Source organism: Falco punctatus (assembly GCF_963210335.1).
Source record: "Falco punctatus genome assembly, chromosome: 10".
Classification (NCBI taxonomy): Eukaryota; Metazoa; Chordata; class Aves; order Falconiformes; family Falconidae; genus Falco; species Falco punctatus.
The window spans coordinates 4,007,138-4,025,547 of NC_137590.1; the positions used below are offsets into that span (position 1 = coordinate 4,007,138).

General features: G+C 51.0%; 1 protein-coding gene and 1 long non-coding RNA gene across 2 annotated transcripts in view; one reads left to right on the top strand and one right to left on the bottom strand.

Annotated features, from left to right (window-relative positions):
* Positions 1-6,683, bottom strand: part of LOC308071083 — a 50,769-nt gene extending 44,086 nt beyond the window's left edge. Inside the window, exon 1 of the long non-coding RNA XR_013930975.1 lies at positions 147-6,683. This is a non-coding gene — a long non-coding RNA (uncharacterized lncRNA). The remainder of the gene's footprint in view (positions 1-146) is intronic.
* Positions 1-18,410, top strand: part of LOC308071079 (protein FAM83D-B-like) — a 441,583-nt gene that overhangs the window by 160,958 nt on the left and 262,215 nt on the right. The gene's annotated exons all lie outside the window — the stretch shown is intronic.

Sequence of the window (18,410 nt, forward strand, 5' to 3'; positions counted from 1 at the left end):
TCGAGCAACACCCTGGGCTGTGTGCATGCCACCTGAGCCCGGCAAAGGCTACAGAAAAAGGGGCTGCTTGTTTTCTCCAGCCTGTCTGAGCATTACCCAGCCACCAGGGAGCTGCCATCTACCCACTCACACTTGTGGGTACCCACCTGCTGCAAAGAGAGCATCAGCCAGGGCCAGGTACACGTCTCTCCTTCCTAGGAGCAGAACAGGGGAGGGAGAGGAACAAGTAGGAGAGGAAAGATCAGGGTGAGAAGATATGAGAGTTGACAGCACTCTCATCTACCACCACAGATGTTAGCCTCAGTGCTCATTAAAGCCCTGGGTCTTCAAGTCCTGCAAATTAGAATTGGTTAAAAAAAAAAAAACCAAAACCCAAAACAATTTCTAATGGAATGGTATCTTGTAGAACAAAGAAACAGCAGTTCTGTCAAAAAGAAAAGAAAAAAAATATCTGTTTTGAGTTGAAAATCTTCTGCTATTTTAAGTGAAACAGAGAGGTAAATACATTTCATTTGGGTTTTATCACTACAACTCATTCTGACATTTACATTGTATTAAAGTTTTAATATTAATACTGTGCTGCTATATAATATTTAATACAAAAATTAAATATATATATTTAAGTTAATATTTCATATGCTAAAAATCCAAATGGCAAAATCCCTTTGCTCCATCAAAGATAAAAGCACCCAGCACTAATTAAAACCTCTCTGATGCTACTGAGGCTCAGGACCAAAAGCAGCACCAAATAAATCCCCTGGAAACAAGTTGCAATGATGCCAGTAATGTTTGCAAGAACATCTCAGGGGCTCCTCACTGACCTTTATGATGTGGGGACTGAGTAGGAAATGACCCTGTGTTGTAGTTTAACCCCAGCTGCCGACTGAGCCTCTAAAGCTCCCCCCTGGCAGGGTGGGATGGGGGAGAGGGTGGGAAGGGTCCAAGTGAGACAGCTGATGGGCTGAGCTAAAGGCAGTTTAACAGCTGCAGCAAAAGCCGCAGAGGCAAGCGGGGCACAGCAAGGCGTTCATTCCCCGCCCCCACCGCAGCCCGGGGCTCAGCCACCCCCGGGACAGCCGGGCTCCATCGTAACGGGGGCTGGGGGGCCGACGGCATCACTCCGAGCGTCCCCCCCTTCCTCCGCCTTCCCCCAGTCTACGTGCTGAGCGTGATGCCGCACGGTCTGGGATGTCCCTGGGCTCAGTGGGGGGCAGCTGTCCCGGCTGTGCCCCCTCCCAGCTCCTTGTGCCCCCAGCCTGCTGGCTGTGGGGTGGGCGAGGAGCAGCAAAGCCCTTGGCCCTGTGCGAGCGCTGCCGCGTGGTAGCGAAACACCCCTGTGTCGTCAAGGGGGGTTTCAGCACAAATCCAGAACGCAGCCCATCCCGGCTACTAGGAAGAAAATTCACCCTGTCCCAGCACACCCTTCTCGCTCTTCACACTTCAGTGCATCACACACCATGAAAGCAGAGCAGGAACAGTGCTGCAATGAAGATGTGGAGAAGCAGGATGAGGAGGGATGGTAGATGTTATTTTGCAGGAAAAGCATTAGCAAGTCTCCTCCAGCCATTGCTCAGCAGCTCTGGGCTATTCATGCAGAGGGTCAGGGCCCCAGAGAAGGGAGTGCTGCCTTGGGGCAGCGGGTTTGGACCAGACACCACCACTGTCCCCATTGTCTCCCCCAAGCCATCACTGAGACGTATTTCTTAACCATGCCCATTAATAAGGTGAGCAGCCATGGAGCCCACACAAGAAATCAAGAGGGGAACTGGGCAGTCCTACAGTAAATACATTGCTGGGCCCCAGGCCAGCCGGTCCGCCCCATGCGCCATCGTGGCCAGCAGAAAGGGAGGCTGGTGCTCAGAGTGGGGGTCTCAAACACCCAAACCACAGACCCCAAGCCAAGCCATGCACGGATCTTTGGGTCTTAGAAGACAGGTGAGCACCCACATTTCCTTGTAATCCACAGCTTGTTCGATACTCAAACACCTTGGGGCCATCCAGGACTTACCCACCATGTATACAACTGTCCCACCCATGGCACAGCCCTTGGTCCTGTCCAGGTCCAAAGAGTTCAGTAGTTACAGCCCACTGACACATCTCAAAGTCAGAGAAAACTGAGGGGGATGCAGGGTACCCTTTTATTGCCCCAATTTCTCAAGCCTCTGATCCAGTCGGCAACATTCCCCAAGTCATAGAACTATTCAGGTTAGAAAAGACCCTTGAGATCATCAAGTCCCACCATTAACCCAGCACTGCCAAGCCCACCCCTAACCCATGTCCCCAGGCACCACATCTGCACATTTTTTAAACACCTCCAGGGATGGTGACCCACCACCTCCCTGGGCAGCCTGTGCCAGTGCTTGACCACGCTTTCAATGAAAAATTTTGTCCTCATATCCGACCTAAACCTCCTCTGGAGCAACTTGAGGCTGTTTCTTCTTGTCCTGTTACTTGTTATCTGGGGGAAGAGACCAACCCCCCAAACTTGTCCCCACCAGTAAGCATCACCTCACAACCTCTCCTGAAGCCCCCAGCCTCTGGTCTCCACCAGCCTGGAGACCACCCTAGCTTCCTTCACGCTGAAGCATCGATTTGGGGTAACTCGCCACGTGCAGGCAGGGCCACGAGCACCCTGCCCATGGCTGGCCAGCGGCTCGGTCCCACCAGTGAGGAACTGCAGATGCATGGAGCTGCTCCACAGGTTCCCTTTCTTCCCCTCCAGCTCTGGTTCTCCAACTGCCTTTGCATAATTGGAGACCAGCTTTCAACTGCCTGTGTTTTACCAGGCCTAATCTTCAAACTGAATATATTTAATAGGGCCTGATCTTCATAATGGCTCTGTCTGAGGCTCTGGATTTCAAAGCAGCTTCACTTAACAGGACTTTGTCTGGAAGCTGCAACCACATAATAGGGCCTGGTTTTAAACCAGGAGTGTTTAATAGGATCTGATGTTTAAAGTGCACGTATCTAATTGGACCTAATCTTTACAATCCTCTTTTCCTTCCCCCTTTTCTGGCATTTCTTCTCCTTTGCTGCTCTCCCTCCCTCCAGCACTAAGACCCCCATCCCTCCCATGGCAGACCCCTGCCTCCGCCAGCAGCCCTGCCAGGGCCACGAGCTGCTCTCACAGGGACCATCCCAAAGCCTTTGAAAACCCTCCAGGGTCTCCCAGGGCAGGTCCTAATTCCCACTGCACCTCCTCTGCTCTCACCAGCTCCTCCTCAGGAGCTCACCCAGAGCCGACCGGTCCCAGGGATACAGGCACAAGCCCATCATTAAAGGCTTGTTTTAATGGGAATACGAAAAGCAGCAAAAACACCCAACACCTGATTTGGTGAATGGAAAACATGTGGGTTTTTTCCATTCCATTCTGCAAGAATCACCAGCCTTGGACTACTTTCTTTCAGTATTGCCTTCCCCACTGCCATGAGTAAGTTGCACTCTTTGGAAGGAAAGCCCTCTCCCAGGAGTAGCCAAAGATGTTCCATTTTAGAGAACTGTAACTAATTGGCTGAAGCAACAATTTCTTTTGCCTCATCAGTCGTGAAATGGGACTATTTTTTTCCCAAAAAAAAGTTCAGGCACGAGGAACGAGCATCTCTTCCAAGCAAAGAAGCCATAAATAGACACACACAGGGTTTCTGCAGCAGCTCTGAACAGTCCCATGCCCACCTACATCCAAGTCTTAATGTGCCCACCCCTCTAAGGGCAGCAAACTGCTCACGCTGCCGGACACCGCACCTGCCAGGACCTGAAGTCATGCAAGTTGCCCTGTACCCATCCATGTAGTTTCCGTCATACACAAATATTTCAAAGCACTCTCCTTCCACGTGCTTAGAGTCCAAGCCCTCAAAATAACAAACCACGGGGCCACACTGTGATTTCTTCACACTGACCTGTGGGATGGGCTGTGCTCTTGGTGGGTGCAAATCGAAGGGTCACAAGGCACGGTGCCCTCACATCGCCTTTGTGCTGCTGGCATCCAATTCCAAAATACCTCTGGGGTTACAAAAGCTTCAGCAGTCAATTTTAATACCTGTGTTGATCGTGCCTTAAAGTTGTACTGTCTGCAGGGCAAGAATTTTTTTTAAGTATATCTCACATCTAAGGAATGACAATGTAACCAAGCCATAAAGTTTGCTGTCCCCAGAGCTCTCAGCCAGCTGTGGATCACAGCTGGAGAACAAGGAACAAAGTTTGATGGGTTTTGCCCCCTGCCCAGCCTGATCTCTGCCACTAACACGCCTGGACCCACACCTCAGTTTCCCCTGCAGTGCTGGGAGGGGACAAGTACAGGAGGAATTCTTGCCCTTCTTCACAGCCCATTGCTTTCAGCAATGCTCCTCAGAGCCACCTACCTGCAATGCGAAAGAAACAAAGAAAAATTTTCTTGACCCCAGCTTACCAAGAGAAATTAAAGCAGAGATGAACCAGGAGGTTCGAAGGGCAAGGAAGGATGGAGCGCGCAGCAGAACCGACATGGGGCAGCTCTCCTCCAGCACCTGCACAGCCTCAGCGTGAGGACATCTCACATCTACAGTCTTTCAGATGACCAACAAACCCTTCCCTAGAAGCATGCATTTCTCCTACCTCCCGCTGCCAGCCCCAGCACCTCCCTGGATGGGGCAGCCCAGCTCGAGCCACACCACAGGGTTAGGCACCCGCATCTGCCCCGTGCTCGCATCTCCGCCGCCGTTCACCACCCGCTGGCTACTCCTGCGGAATTAATTTGCCACGTTTGATTTGCAGTTGCATCAGGCTCTGGCACTGCCCTAAAATTTATGTTCCATACAAGCCTTACTGACAGACAGCAGGGTTGGGAGGTTAGGGAAGCAATATTTCCAGAATTTGCATAAAACAAGGGCATTTCATAATTTAGCTGATGTAGATTTGGATAAGATGAAATTGTTGGCCATTTTATAATTAGATGGCTAATCATAAAATAACCTTTGCGAGTCATCAAAAACCATTATTATACAAATGAATTCCTGCTTGGTACTAAACTTACTTTACCCTTGTCCTTGAGGATCAGAGACAGTAAAAAAAAGACCTTTTTGGTAGAATTCATTCTGCAGCCAGCCCCATGTTGTTACTATGTTTTATGGATCACAAATGCTTAATCAATAATGCAGTGCTTTCGGGAATGATGTTCTTTCTTATGTCTTTCTGTGGCTGGAATTGTTTGGCTGGCTGCTCACAAATCTTTTGACGTGGATTCATTGTTTTGGAGATACCCTTCTCTGCATCTCAGGGCAGATTCATCAGCTGAGTGAGAAGAGGTGGGAAAGTTTATTGGGGTAAAAAGAGACGTCCTGGCAAGAGCAAGAATCATTGCTCTGGGTTCACTGGTCGACTTGTCAGGTTAATGAATGGCCCTAGGAAACCATTAAGTATGCAGCAGCTGGAAGATCCCTTCCTCGGCAAATAAAAACAAAGCCGAAGAGCCTCTTCCCACATGCCATGCTGCTTTTTGCAGGAAGCCAGGCTAGGAAAGGCAATTGATGCAAAGGGACCCCCTCTGAGCTGGGGACCCCTGGGCATGCCTCGCTCCCTGCCCAGCCCATCAGGAATGCTGCTTTCCCTGCAGCAGATATCCCTGCCTGCCCCAGCAGAGACCCCATGCCAGTGCCTGGATGAGAAAATGATGTTTTCCAGAAATTCAAGTTTGCCTCCCCCCAAGGTTTTCCCTGAGCTCGATTTTCTGCCCCATTACAGAGGGGCTGGTGTGTTGCTCCATAGCTAGAGCTGAAGAACAGGGGTCCAGGCTCCCACACACCTCATGTCCCCTCATACCATAGCATTTCTCCACCTCCTACAGCTGATGTGATAACAACTCCATTAAGCAGCTGACAAAAAAACCCTGTGCCAGCACTGGGGGCTTTCCTCAGCTCCAGGCCAGCCCTGGCCCAAAAGTCCTACTGAGCTCCAGCAGCACCCTGGGCTCCTGCCGCCACGCTCAGCCCTGCACCAGCATCTTCTGCCACTCAGACTTTGCTGCAGGATCAAAGCTTGGGGGAATGTGGCACTTTGCTCAGGCACAACTGCTTGGGCGGTGGGAGAAAGATCAGTGGAAAATGTTGGATGTTTATGCATCTGGAGGCAAAGCAACTGCTGTGGCTTGCAGGGCAGCCCCTGCCCAGCACAGGTGGTAAGAAACTTCCTTGGGAACAGTCTCTGTAAAATAGAGAGCCACCTAACTCCTGTCTGCTCTGTTTAATTTTCCATGCTCATTAAGGGTGAACTACAATAGAAAATTCCTCTTATAATTTGTGTGCCAGTCTGTTTAACAGGTGTACTGACCATGTTTGACTTTGCCACCTGAGTAAATGTTGAATCTGCTCAGACCTCATGGACAGACAAGAACGAGAGAAGAGTGAATTGGGGTCTGGCTCATTACACAGATCATCGAAGACTACATCTTTCCTCCAACGATCTCAAAGCACTTTGGCAAACAGTGATTAAATCGAAGCCCCCCAGACCTCCGGCATACAGACGGGGGCAAGCAAACAGCCAGCTTGGTACCGCAGGAGGGGCATCGCCAAGGAGCATGAGAGGCTGAGCCCCCCGGCCACCCCCTGCCACCACCAGCTCACAGCCCGGCCACTGCCCCCCGAGCCAGTCACCCCTCTCCTCCCTCCCCAGGCACCACAACCAGCACCTTTAGACACCGTTTCAGTAGGATGCGAACCAAGACCTTACCCCTACTCTGCCACAAGGGCTGCGGCTGCTGGGAAGAAGCCAGGTAGGAGCCCAGGGCTTCCTCCGGGGCTGCACAAGGAGCACCAGGTCGGGGAGCCAGCAGCAGCAGGGCAGCCCCGTGGGCTTCCACACGTGCCACGCAGAGTTACTGTAGAGTATTAACTGCCTCTCATCAACTATGCAAACAGTGCATTTCAAGGTCCATTGCACAAGCACCTTCTCAGTGCAGTATACTTATATTTTAATTAGCAGCTTATGTGCTGATTACCCTATTGGTATCCAGCACACCATGCAGCGTGGCTGGCTCGCTCCCAGCAGGCAGGCAGGCTGCCCGTGCTCACTGCACCCCTCGCCATGCATCGCCTGCTGCTCTGGGGTCTTCCCTGAAGGTGCAGGTAAGCTGTGGTACAAGACAGGCAGCCAGTCTTTGCTGGGGATGCAGGAAGGAGCTTTCTCAGAGAGGTCGAGCTGGCTGAGCTCCTGTCTGAAGGATTATCCTTATGCTGCTGAGGTTAACAGTATTCACAGGAAAAGAAAGAAGCAGCTGGGAAGGATAGGGGGAAAGGAAAAGGTGATGACAGTGACCAGGAGATGAAGGGGGTAGGAAAGGCTTCATGACACAGCTACACAGAGGGAAGCAGGATGTCACCATATCTCTGTTATGACAAGTGGCTTCAATTGCAGCAATGTGAGGAGACTCCTTGACCTCCACCCACAGCCCACCAACGGAGCAGTGGCTTGCATTGCATTAGCCGTGTCAGCTCAGGCAGCAGGATGAGAGCAATTACCCATGCCCAACATAGGTTGGCAAAACTTTGCAGTGTCGGGAAATGATCAGGTAAGCCAGGCTGGAGGTGTCTCATCCAATCTCCTGTTTATCGCAGCATTAGCACTGGCGTCAGACCAGGTCAGGCTGGTGTAAGCATCAGACAGGTTAGGAAGGTGCGGTGCCAGCCACAAGGTGTTCTACCCTTACACAAACACCATCTGCAGAGCCCAGCACTTACAGCAAGCATCTTGCTGTGTGCTACGAGACAGGAGGAAGACATGTTACTGGTTCAGTAATTAGATGCAGACACCCAGCCAACTCATCCAACTCAACCCCACATCCAACCACCTTCAGAAAGGACAACACATTTAAAGCCAGTCCTGCTCCATCAGTTGCCTGCAAGGAGGCCACCTGAGACCAAGGGGCTCCCCAGGCCTGACTCTGCAGGTCGTTCTCTCGGCCTCTGCCATGGCAGATACTCCAGCTGTCTTCTCCATGGCTGCTACAGGGCTGGGACCCTGGGCTGAAAAGCAAACTGAGGGGTGCTACTATTATTTGGAACTGTATGGTCTTACCCTAAGTTTGTAGGAAATGCAAGGCTTTGAGAACATTCCCTTTCTCCAGCCTTGCAGTGAGGTCACTGCAAAACAGCCTTCAGGTACAACCTTGACAGCAGCAAGAGCCCAAGGTGGGCCAGTGCCCACGAGGGTATCACAGCTGCCTCTGCAAAACAGGACGTCATGGGTTTCCTGAACCACAGCTCACACATGGGATTCCACTGACCTCCGAGCCTCAGCAGCCCTCTGTGGATCTGCTGGGACGTGAGGTGTCACCAGCACCTCAGCTGCCAATTCATTCCTGAAACACATCATGGAAGCAATTCATAAAATAATGTGAACTTCAGGGGGCTGGGCCATCTCACCCAAAAGCTATCATTTACCCGATGAAACAAAAGTTGTTGTTTTGTTTTTGTTTTTTTTTTATCCTAAATAAGAGGGATCTAATAAGTTGGGGCAGGTAGAGGAAGAGAATTAAGTCTGTAGCCTCTTTTAAAAAACAAAACAACTTTAAAATGTGGGCCATATATCATTTATTGCAACTTACTGCCTACGGCTGTGCATTGCAGCTCAGACATGCATGTGATCCTCCTCGAAACCTGGTGCTAATCCTAAAAGCCTAAAAACAGTTGACCCATCATTATTAATTAGCTTGCTGTTACAAAATACACAGGATAGATGATGATGTTATTAATTTCTGTGCAACCTGCCGTGATGCCTTCTCAGGCGGGGGAGCCTGACAGAAAGACTACCGAAGGATTTCCCTCCCACGGTCCACCAGCACCTCGGGAATCAGCTGCTCGCCCGGAGCAGGATTTCAGCTTGGCTACAGTCTCATCCACAGCGCGGGATAGTGTGTCACCACAGCAAGTGTGTAATAAACATAATTATAGAAGAAACTTATGATTATTCAGAAGTGTGTGTGGGCAGAAGCAAGCACTAAGTGATGTAAAAGCATTTCAGTAAGCACAGCCGCTCTTTCAAAATTTCCCAGTTCCATATTTTATCAGCAGAACAGGGGAAGACATCGGCGGAAGATCTAACAGACCTCCCTCTTTAACCTCGATGCTGCCAGCAAAAGCTCAGGCTAAGCAGGGTTTACTCGCACCTCCTGATGGCACTCAGCTGCTTAACCCAGGTTTGCTTCCAGAAACTGGGTTACTTCTTTCTGAGAAAAAGATGCACTGATACCTTTCCACTTTGCTTTGCCTCTCCCACCACCCAAGAGCGAATTGCCGATGGAGAGCAGGACAAGCAGCGGGCAGATGTCCTAGTAAAGCTCCTCAGGGAGGGTCTCCTGCCTGTAGGAACACCAGGCTCTGTCACACAGCCCCAGTCCTCGCTGGAGCCCACCCAGGCACCCTGGACCACTTTTTGGCCCGTGGCCTAAGGCTGCCTGTGAGCCCAGGCAGGCTAATGTTGTGTTTGATTCACATTATTTATGGCTTGGGTGATACGAAGCGTTACCAGACATATCCTCTGCGACATCAAGAGCTGATGTGCAACGCCTGGGGCGTGTTTCCTAACAGAGCTATTACGGATTTAAATGATAGCATTTTCCAAGCACTTGCACCAAGATGCTTTCAAAAGCCCCATGTGCTAAGCCTTAGCTGAATAGCTGAACGATCTCTTGCAGAGATGGGGACAGAGAAAGGAGGAATTTAGTTGATTCCTTATCAGCAACACCCAAAATGGCTTGCTTTTTTTTTTTTTTTTTTTTTTCAGGAGGAGGACTTATCTTTAGAAACAGCAGCTTTGCTTCCTTGCTTTTGCTGGCTAATGCAGAGTTGCAGCTCTTTGTCCTTATGGAGTTATTCTGCTGTGTTCTCACCAGATTCCCACCCTGACCTGGCTCCTGGTCATCTCTGTCTCCCAAAGTCATTCTGATGTCCTGGCACCACCCTTGTTCCAGGGATGTGGCCCCAGGGGCAGGAAGAGAAAGCAGCCAGCCCAGAGCCAGATAGATGGGCACCACTAAAACTCTCAACTAGAGTCTTAAGTAAAATAAGGGAGAGAGATGGTGAAAGTTTTGTATCGCATCCTGGCTTGTTCCTGATAAAAGGAGACTCAGCAGGTCTCCAGCCAGCCACAGAATACTCCAAAACACCCACAACAGACATAGTATGGCTTTTTATCAAGCAGAAAGAGTTCTTCTTCCTTCACTTCATCTTAAAAGATACCTCTCGATGTCACTTACTCAGAAAAAGCAACAGAAGGAATAACACAAACATTTTATGCTTAAGCATGCTTTTTCTAACACAAATACGGTGCACGAATCCCTGCCTGACACAAAACTAGGGCAAATTTCTCAGGGATGATTGGCACAGAGCACCCAGAGAGCATCTCCTGGGCCATTGACATTTGCAGCCCAACATCTCAAGGCAAACCAAAACCAGCACGTGGGGAGCCAGCTAGCCTGCCGCCCTGGCACAAGCCACCCTCTCTCAGGTCACAGCCTCTGCTGGGGCAGGCCAAGAGCCAGCATCGCACCAGATCAGGCCTTTCTCCTTGGGATTTCACAGCCCTCCCTCCTGTCGCCTGTAGGTGGGGAGGAGGAGGACGGGGAAGATATAGGATCTCACTGCCTTTTCCTGTGCATCACACAAAATGAATCCAAGATGGATTGGTGACCTACTTCGTCTGAGAGGCAGTAAATAATATTAGTGCAGCTGATCACCTTTCAGACCCACCAGCCACGTGTAACAGATAAATCTACCTGGGCAAAGGAAGGTTTCCCACAGCACACCACGGCCAGAGCACAGCCCTGGTCTCAGAAAGCCCTGAAGAATGGACCGATCAGAGGCACGTGGCAGAGACACACAAAGCTGGAGATGCTCAGCAGGTCCGGGGTTGACTGATGTGAGCCAGGAAAAGGGAGGGGGGGCCGAAGGCAGGCATCTGCCCCGCAGGCACAGAACCAGCTCACGGGGAAGCTCAGCTGATCTGGCATGTTGTCACAACCGCTGTGCTTGTACGTAATGGCCTGACACTTGAATAAGGTTCGTCAACATAAAAGAGCTTTTGGCAGAGGATGTATGGTACCCACATGTAACATAGCTCACACTGTCTGGGTAACGCAGAGGAAGGCACCGACACAAAGGTGCTCGTGAGTTCACTGGGCCTCCAGAAAGGCTCTGTGGGATGCACTCACAGGGGTTTGAGAAAATCAGAGGTAGTCCTTAGAGAGATTGCCTTGGTGACTCCTCTCCGGACACACCACAACATTACCAAATCACTGCACAGCCAAGAACCAGACATGACCAAGCTGGGTGGGCAAGACAGAGGGGCTCAAAAGTCATCCACAGGTATGAAGCCTCTTCAGGGAGCTCATCCTGCTGCCACCAGCCAAAGCGGGGCCCTGCAAAGCCCAGCAGGTCCCAGACAGTGCAGCACCCTCGGCCACAGCACCATCCCTGGTCTTCTACCTCCCGCAGCGAGGTGCCACCACCCTGGCTCATACCAGCCCAAGCTGCTGCCCAGCACCACGTGCAGCTCCATTGCAGCGGCTGCCCCACGCCCCACACCCCAGCACAGCAGCCGAAGGGCTGCTGAAGCCAACCAAAGCCTTTTCGGGTCAGATCAGCCCCTTGTCAGCTTCATGATGCTGCTCCGTGACTGGAGCCACAGGGACTGGGCATCTCCCCCACCTACAGCCAGCAACTGCACTTTGAAGATCTGCCTGGGGTTATCCCAGCTCCCAGACCTGTGCTTAGGGAACGTCCTGATCTCCGGCTGCCTCTCCTGCCTATCTAGGGCAAACGCACAGGAGCTGCCGCTATCCTCCCACTCAGACGCATCATGTCTGCGCTGAACTGCAGGTCCTGACATTTTTTGCAGAGATGAGTGGATGTGCGTGCGTGGCAGGGGGAGACTGGTTTCCACAGCAGAATGAACATGATTCAGCCACTCTTTTACAGTGTGGGAGAGGCAGAGTGGGCATGGAGAGCCCCAGGCCTTCAGCAGACCAGCTGGGGCAGCCACTGAGCTCCAAGAACCAAGATCTCTGGGGCTGGAGGAGCTCCCTGCTGTGCAACAAGAGGTGCTGGGCTATAGGACTCTTTTGCCAAGCTGCAAGGCAAAATCCTTGTGCAAAAACGGGTGCGGGCCCTTGCCAAGCAACCTCACACCTTCCACAAAAACCTTTCTTTGGGTTAAGCTCAAGGCAAACACAGCTGAAGCAGCTTCTTAAATAGGGCCGCAGGGACAGGACCAAGGCTGAGGACCCCTCCTGAGCAGTCACTGCTGCTCCCGGTGCCAGAGGGGGGGTTGGGTGAAGAAGGGTGAGATAGGTGGGATCTGGCTGGGTTTGACCTGCAAAGTACTGGTCATACCAGTCTGGAGGAAAGTGCTTTGTAAGAGTATCATTGCTGTGATGGCACAAACAAGCCATAAATGCCAGCCCAGACACAGGACGAGGGCTGGAAGCAACCAGACCCAAATCTTTGGCCAGTGGGTCTCCAGGTGGCATGAAGGGGGAGGCAAGCCAGAGCCCTGCCAGGTCTGCTCCCCAAATCACAACCGTTAAGAAGCCTCTGGGTGCTCAGACCCAAAAGCAAGCCAGATGCAGCCAGCTGACCCCTGAACACCAGCAACCCCAGGGCAAAACCCAACACAGAAACCCAACCAAGGTTGATGAGGTCTCCTATTCATGCAGAGCAGCAGCAATCATCATAGCCCTTCATTTTACACCAACACTGGAAGCACCAGGAGGCTGTGCTTGAAGGCAGAATGGGATTATAGCCCTTTCTCCCTCCTCCTCCTCCTCACTTCACCTTCCCCAGGAGCTGGAGGTTTCTGCCAATGCCACTGCTTACATGTCAGCTTTGAAACAACCCCTGGCAGAGCTCACCTGTCCAGTTTACACGGGGAGGAAGCAACAGAAACATGTTTCACAAAGAGCTGGCAGATTTTCTAACCTGCTGTATTTTCCTGCCCTCAGGCTGTGCTCCCATTTACCCACTGGTGAGATGGATACGGCAGCTCCTTCCCATGCAGCCGCCCAGCACGGTGGGATGAGCTTTCAGTTTCACAGACGGGTATTTATAAGATGTTCGTGGTGGAGCCTGTGCTTCACCTACCTGTTTTATTTTTAACCTTCATTTCATAGAGCTCAGACAATTCTTTCAAGGTTCCCATGAATGATCTTTATCCCTTTTGCAGCTCATTCCAATTCTGTGAATAAAATCCCTGGGTGTCCCTAGAATAAGAGAGAAAGGATGACATTTGAAATGAAATAAGAAACTGAAAACAGAGCATATTTTCAAAGAAAACTCTCAGTTCTAACCTCAGCAAGCCATAAACAAGCATGTTTGGCATCTGTAGATCCAAAACCCCTTTGCAGGGAAAGGTAAAAAAACTAAACTAGATGACTAGGATCATATGCATTTCATAGGCAAAGGGACTGGGGTCCTAATGAGAAAAAGGGTTGAACTGCACATACATATACAGTGTGTCTCACGGGGCAGGGGAAAAACCTCAAGGTCAACTTGAGCACGTAACTTATGACATGAGCATCAGACCAGTGCCTACAAGCAGAGATCCTGAACTACCCTACCCTAAGGAGCCACTGAGCCCCAGTTTTAGCTCTTCTGCAGGTGGGGAGGGACCACTTCCAGAGCAGGCTTTGGAGCATTTTTTTCTCTTCTTGATCCTCTCGTTCCTGCAGCAGGAAAGGTCGTTTCACCAGACCACCAAAAGTTCATCCACCCACCTGCATCCTCACCATGCCTTCCCAGCTCTTCATCAGCATCCATCCCCCTCGGGCTTCAAAGTGCATCGTGATCAACCAGCCTCCCTCACCCCACGTTATCAAACCCATCAGGCTGCAAGGGTAGGATGACATTTGCCCTTATTGTTCAAGACAGGTCTGAAATTTGGGTCAGCTCCCTACTTGTCAAACAGGAGGGGACTTGCCCTCCCCTGGGTGATGCTGTGGCCAGCCCTTCCCTGCTGCCCACCCCCGGCTCCTGGAGGACGGAGCGGCTGGTCCTCCGGTCCCACGGCCGCGCTGCGGCGGGGCAACACTCCCCCTTAGCGGCAGGAGCCGAGAACAAGCCTTCAGACCAGGCAGCACTCTACATGCGGGATAAAATGATCTGGCTCAACACGGGTCCGGCGTGTAAACCCGGGCATCAATCCGGCTGCGTTTCCACCGCGCGGTACGTATCGCAGGATGCCGGGCATCGGGGCAGGGGGAAACATTTTCTTCCCTGGAGGGAAGGATGCTGTGCGCTGCCCCGGCGGCGGGCAGGGCTGGTTTCGCAGGAAGGATTCAATCTGCAGCCCAGCAGCCCCAGCCCTGGGGTAAGGCTGGCTTTTCACACCTTCCCCCTGCCACGGCAGCCCAGCATCACCAAGCCGGGGGGAGCGTGGGGCAGGATGCGGCCCCAGGGCAGGGAGGTCTCTGCAGAGCCGCAGCTGCGGGGATTGTTAGGCAGAAATTAATCTGTAAAGAAAACTTAGCAACAGTTAGAGCAAGTATCGATTTTGTGTTTGTCTGCTTCTGCAGGGCCTGAGAAATGGCAGATTTAGACATTAACTGGGCTGGTTTGGCTTTATTCAAACCTCGATTTACACTAACCCTGGGAATAGATGAGTACATCTGTGGAATTCAATCTAAAATTATTATTAATTTTTTTTCCTCCTTATCTAGTCCTTTTGAGCAGATATGACACCAGTTTTGGCACCTGTTGCCTGCTGCACAATTAGAGATAACAGGCTGTATTTTTACAGGGCTGCAGATTCTAATTTGATAGCAGAGTTTTTAGACCAGCAATCTCCCTGGATGGAGGCACTTGGCAGCACCATCCCCAGACACTTGCGCCAGCACCGCCGCTGTGACAGCTTTGCAAACACAGGATGGTAAAAACACAGTTTTATGCACCAGACTTTGCACTTGAGCTCTGGCTGCTGTAGCAAAGTGGAGAGCAGCGGGCAGGGAGCGGCTTTGCTCGCCTACAGGGTGATGGTGAACATCAGCACGAAGTGCTGGAGCATCTGCCCATCCAAAGCGAGACGCTGCCCTGGGTCTTTGCCCAAAGCACTTCCAGGCAATGGGCTTCCCCTTCCCCAATGCACAGACTCCAGTGCTTTCAGCAGCTCAGGGCCCCTGGCCGACAAAAGAAAATTGCACCTTACAAAGCATTACCGTACAACAATGATGCCAGGCATCCCTTCTCCTGGGCTGGCTACCTCACTCAAAGCTGAAGCTTTGGGTGAGATTTCCAAAATTGAACAAAAAAAACCCAGGGGAATTAGGAGTGCAATTCCTATTTGTTTAGTATTTTGAAAAGAAAAAGAAAATCCTAACGCATTTACAAATCAAACCCCCTATAAAGTATTAATTTTGCCTTTCACAAGCTATTAGGTCACGTATGATCCAGGTGATGGCTTTGGCCACTGCCAGCTCTGCACGTACAAGCCAGACGCTGCCCGTGGCAAGGGGAGACGAGCCTGCGCTTCTCCCCCAGGCTTTCTGCTGAGTCTTCACAATGGGGGTTTTAACTCCCTGAAACCTCTAACATTTTCCAAATGGAAACATTCATTTCCTCACTCTGAACCCCTTGGTTTTCACAGCAAAATGTTTTCCCTGACCTTGTACCATATTTTAGTCTTTTATTCTTCTCTACTGGTGGAGATGAAGAATTGCAGTTTCCTCACTCCAGAAGCAGGGAAGGATTTTAAGTTTCCAAAGCACAATTAGTTTCCTGTTCAGCTGCGGCCAGCTCTTAACACAAGCTGTCTCCATCTCTTGCAAAATCCAGGAGCTACTCAGCTAATCCTTGGCATGTATCTACCAGGCTAAAATTGTCCTTTTAATTTTCTAAACCTCTAAACACACAGGTTAGAGTGTCAAAAGAAGCACATGGGAAATTTTACAAGGTTATTGCTTAGCAACTGCTCAATAAATACTATAAGCAAAGGCAGGAGAGGCAGCATTTTGCTGCTTTGAGTAATCCCCAAGGTCAAAGCACTTTTTGGCAAAACAGAAGCCCCAGACACCCACTCCGACCTCAGCACGCCCTCGCACCCATCACAGGGTCCAACACAGAATCTAAAGCAGCCTCCTCTCCTGCACCAAGCTGCAATAAAGCTCATCAAACTTCGAGGTGTAACCAACTCAAATTTAGTCACCAGTGGGATTTTTTTTTTTTTTTTTTTTTTTTTTTTACCCCAACACAGCACACCCACAGCCCCAGTGGATGCACAGCTCATGCGACCCCGCTGCCCTGTGCGGGAAGGCAGGGGAGTAGGGACGGAGCAGCATGCCTGCACACCAGGGAGTGGGGACAGCTCCTAAGTGGAGCTGAATGCTCCTGGTGCAGCCAACAGCCCTGCTGTAACGCGGGATCACACCGCTGCTCCGGAGGGCAAACCTGCCAGACACCCTCCACGCACGCTGCAGCCTTGCCGTGCTTCTGTGGCAACACCAGGCAGTGGCAGGTTACGCTACAACTCAAACCTTCATAGCACTGCTAAGCAATTATTCACTGTTTCACACTGCAATTTATTTCACTCCGTGCCATCACAGCAGTCACAGTGTACCGCACGTTAGCGAGGTCAGCGGGGCCAGTCTGTGTTACGCCAGCAGTTGCACCCAGGTCAGCAGCTCCTGCCGCAGCTGCGGGACTTGGCAGTGCCACCCCGGCCAACCCAGCCGCAGCTGCAGAAAGCCTCGGCGCGGGAGCAGGCAAAGCCCTCACTTTACCAGGGCTGGTACAAGGGTACTTCAATTTCCTTTTTCTTTTATTTCCTTTAACTACAGGAAATACCCAAAATTGGAAAAACTACTTGATTTGCTGTTCGCATCCCTCCACGGCTGCACGTGGGGACAGCTCTCCCTGTGGGTGCCATGCCAAAAAACCCTCTGCGAGCAACCTGCTGTTTGCACAGCGCTTTAGCAGATTTAGCTGTGAAAACAAGATAAAAAGGCTGTGAAATCCCTCCAACCAGCAGGAACAAGCCCAGCAGCCCAGAGCCCTTTGAGGGACACACAGCAGCTCCCACGCTGCTGGCCGGCCATAGAGCTGTGTGAGCTCAGCACTGCTTTATGTCACCCAGTCCCATCCTAAAAGAAGCTTGCCAATAAAAAACCCTAGTGTTCCTCTCTTTTTTTCCTCCTTACCCCAATATTTTTGCTCTCCCCAGCTTTTCCAAGGCCTGTCCCAACTGGAAGCAATATCCTGCTTGCAGTCAGGGCACCACCATGACCCAGGAGCTCCAGCTTTGCTCTTTTCCCATCCCTGATATAAATCAATCTTTTTTTGTGTGTGTGTGTGTGTCTGGGTTCAAACAAAGGGCCATCTGCTCTGTTGAGGAATGCAAAATACCAAAAGCAAATACAAAGTTTAAAATAAAGCAGCAAACCCAGGGTTTCTGCAGCTTTCCAGCAAGCTGGGCCACAGAAAGGCATTCCTCTCCCACACGGCAGAGGCTCCTGCAACTCTTTCATCCTGCTCTTTCATTTAAAGCGAGATTAAATTTCCAGGTTTCTCTTTGTGCATGAGGGTTGTGCAGCCTGAGAAGGCTGAGTTACGGCAGAGGCTTCTAAGGGACAACAGCCAGGGACACGGAGCCCCAGACTGAGAGGGGTCTCCAGCAAAACTCCCTCCTGGGGCCTCTAGTCCAGGGGCTCCACCGCCAGCCTGAAGCCCAACCTCTACGAGATTTTTATTGGAAATAAAGCAGAGCACCCGAATCAACAGAAAAATGAAGGAAGCAGGGCCTTTTCTCTCCACCTGCAGAGCACTGCCTATTCCCGAGCCCTGAGACAGGCAAACTGGGCTGAGCTGGTAACATCCACGCCAGAAGGAACTTCATTTTCCAATTAAAAGCCAATTGCCTTTTTACTCATTAACTATGCTAGGCCTTGCTCATTTTCCTCGGTATTTTCCTGCCCCTCAATCTTTCTTAATAAGCACTGCGCCGTGCAGGACACCCAGCCCTGCCTGGATTTACAGCATCAGAGCAGCAGTTAATGCTTCTCAGCCCCATAACCCTTTAATTTCGGGGCAGCCCCCAAACACAGGTGCCAGGCTCACGCACGGACCTACCCTCCGTCAGACCCTGCCTCCCAGGGCTCCAGCTCACCCAGCTCTGGGAAGGAAATGCAGGTCTCTGCTTGGGTTGTTTTAAAGGCACCTGGCGCGGGAAGAGCCAAGCCCACTAAAGCCCGAGCAGAGAGGGATGGGTTTATGACAATTTCTCTTAAAATAACAACAGAATGGAAGCAGCTAAAGCCAGGCCTTCAGACAAGCGGGCCCAGCCATCTTTCCAAAGCAAACATTGCAGTACTGAGAAATAAAAATTATGTCATAGATTTGCTTTGGCCCTGAGCCTGTAGAAATGAAAAATGAGCTGGGTTTCTAAAACTCATAAAACTCCCT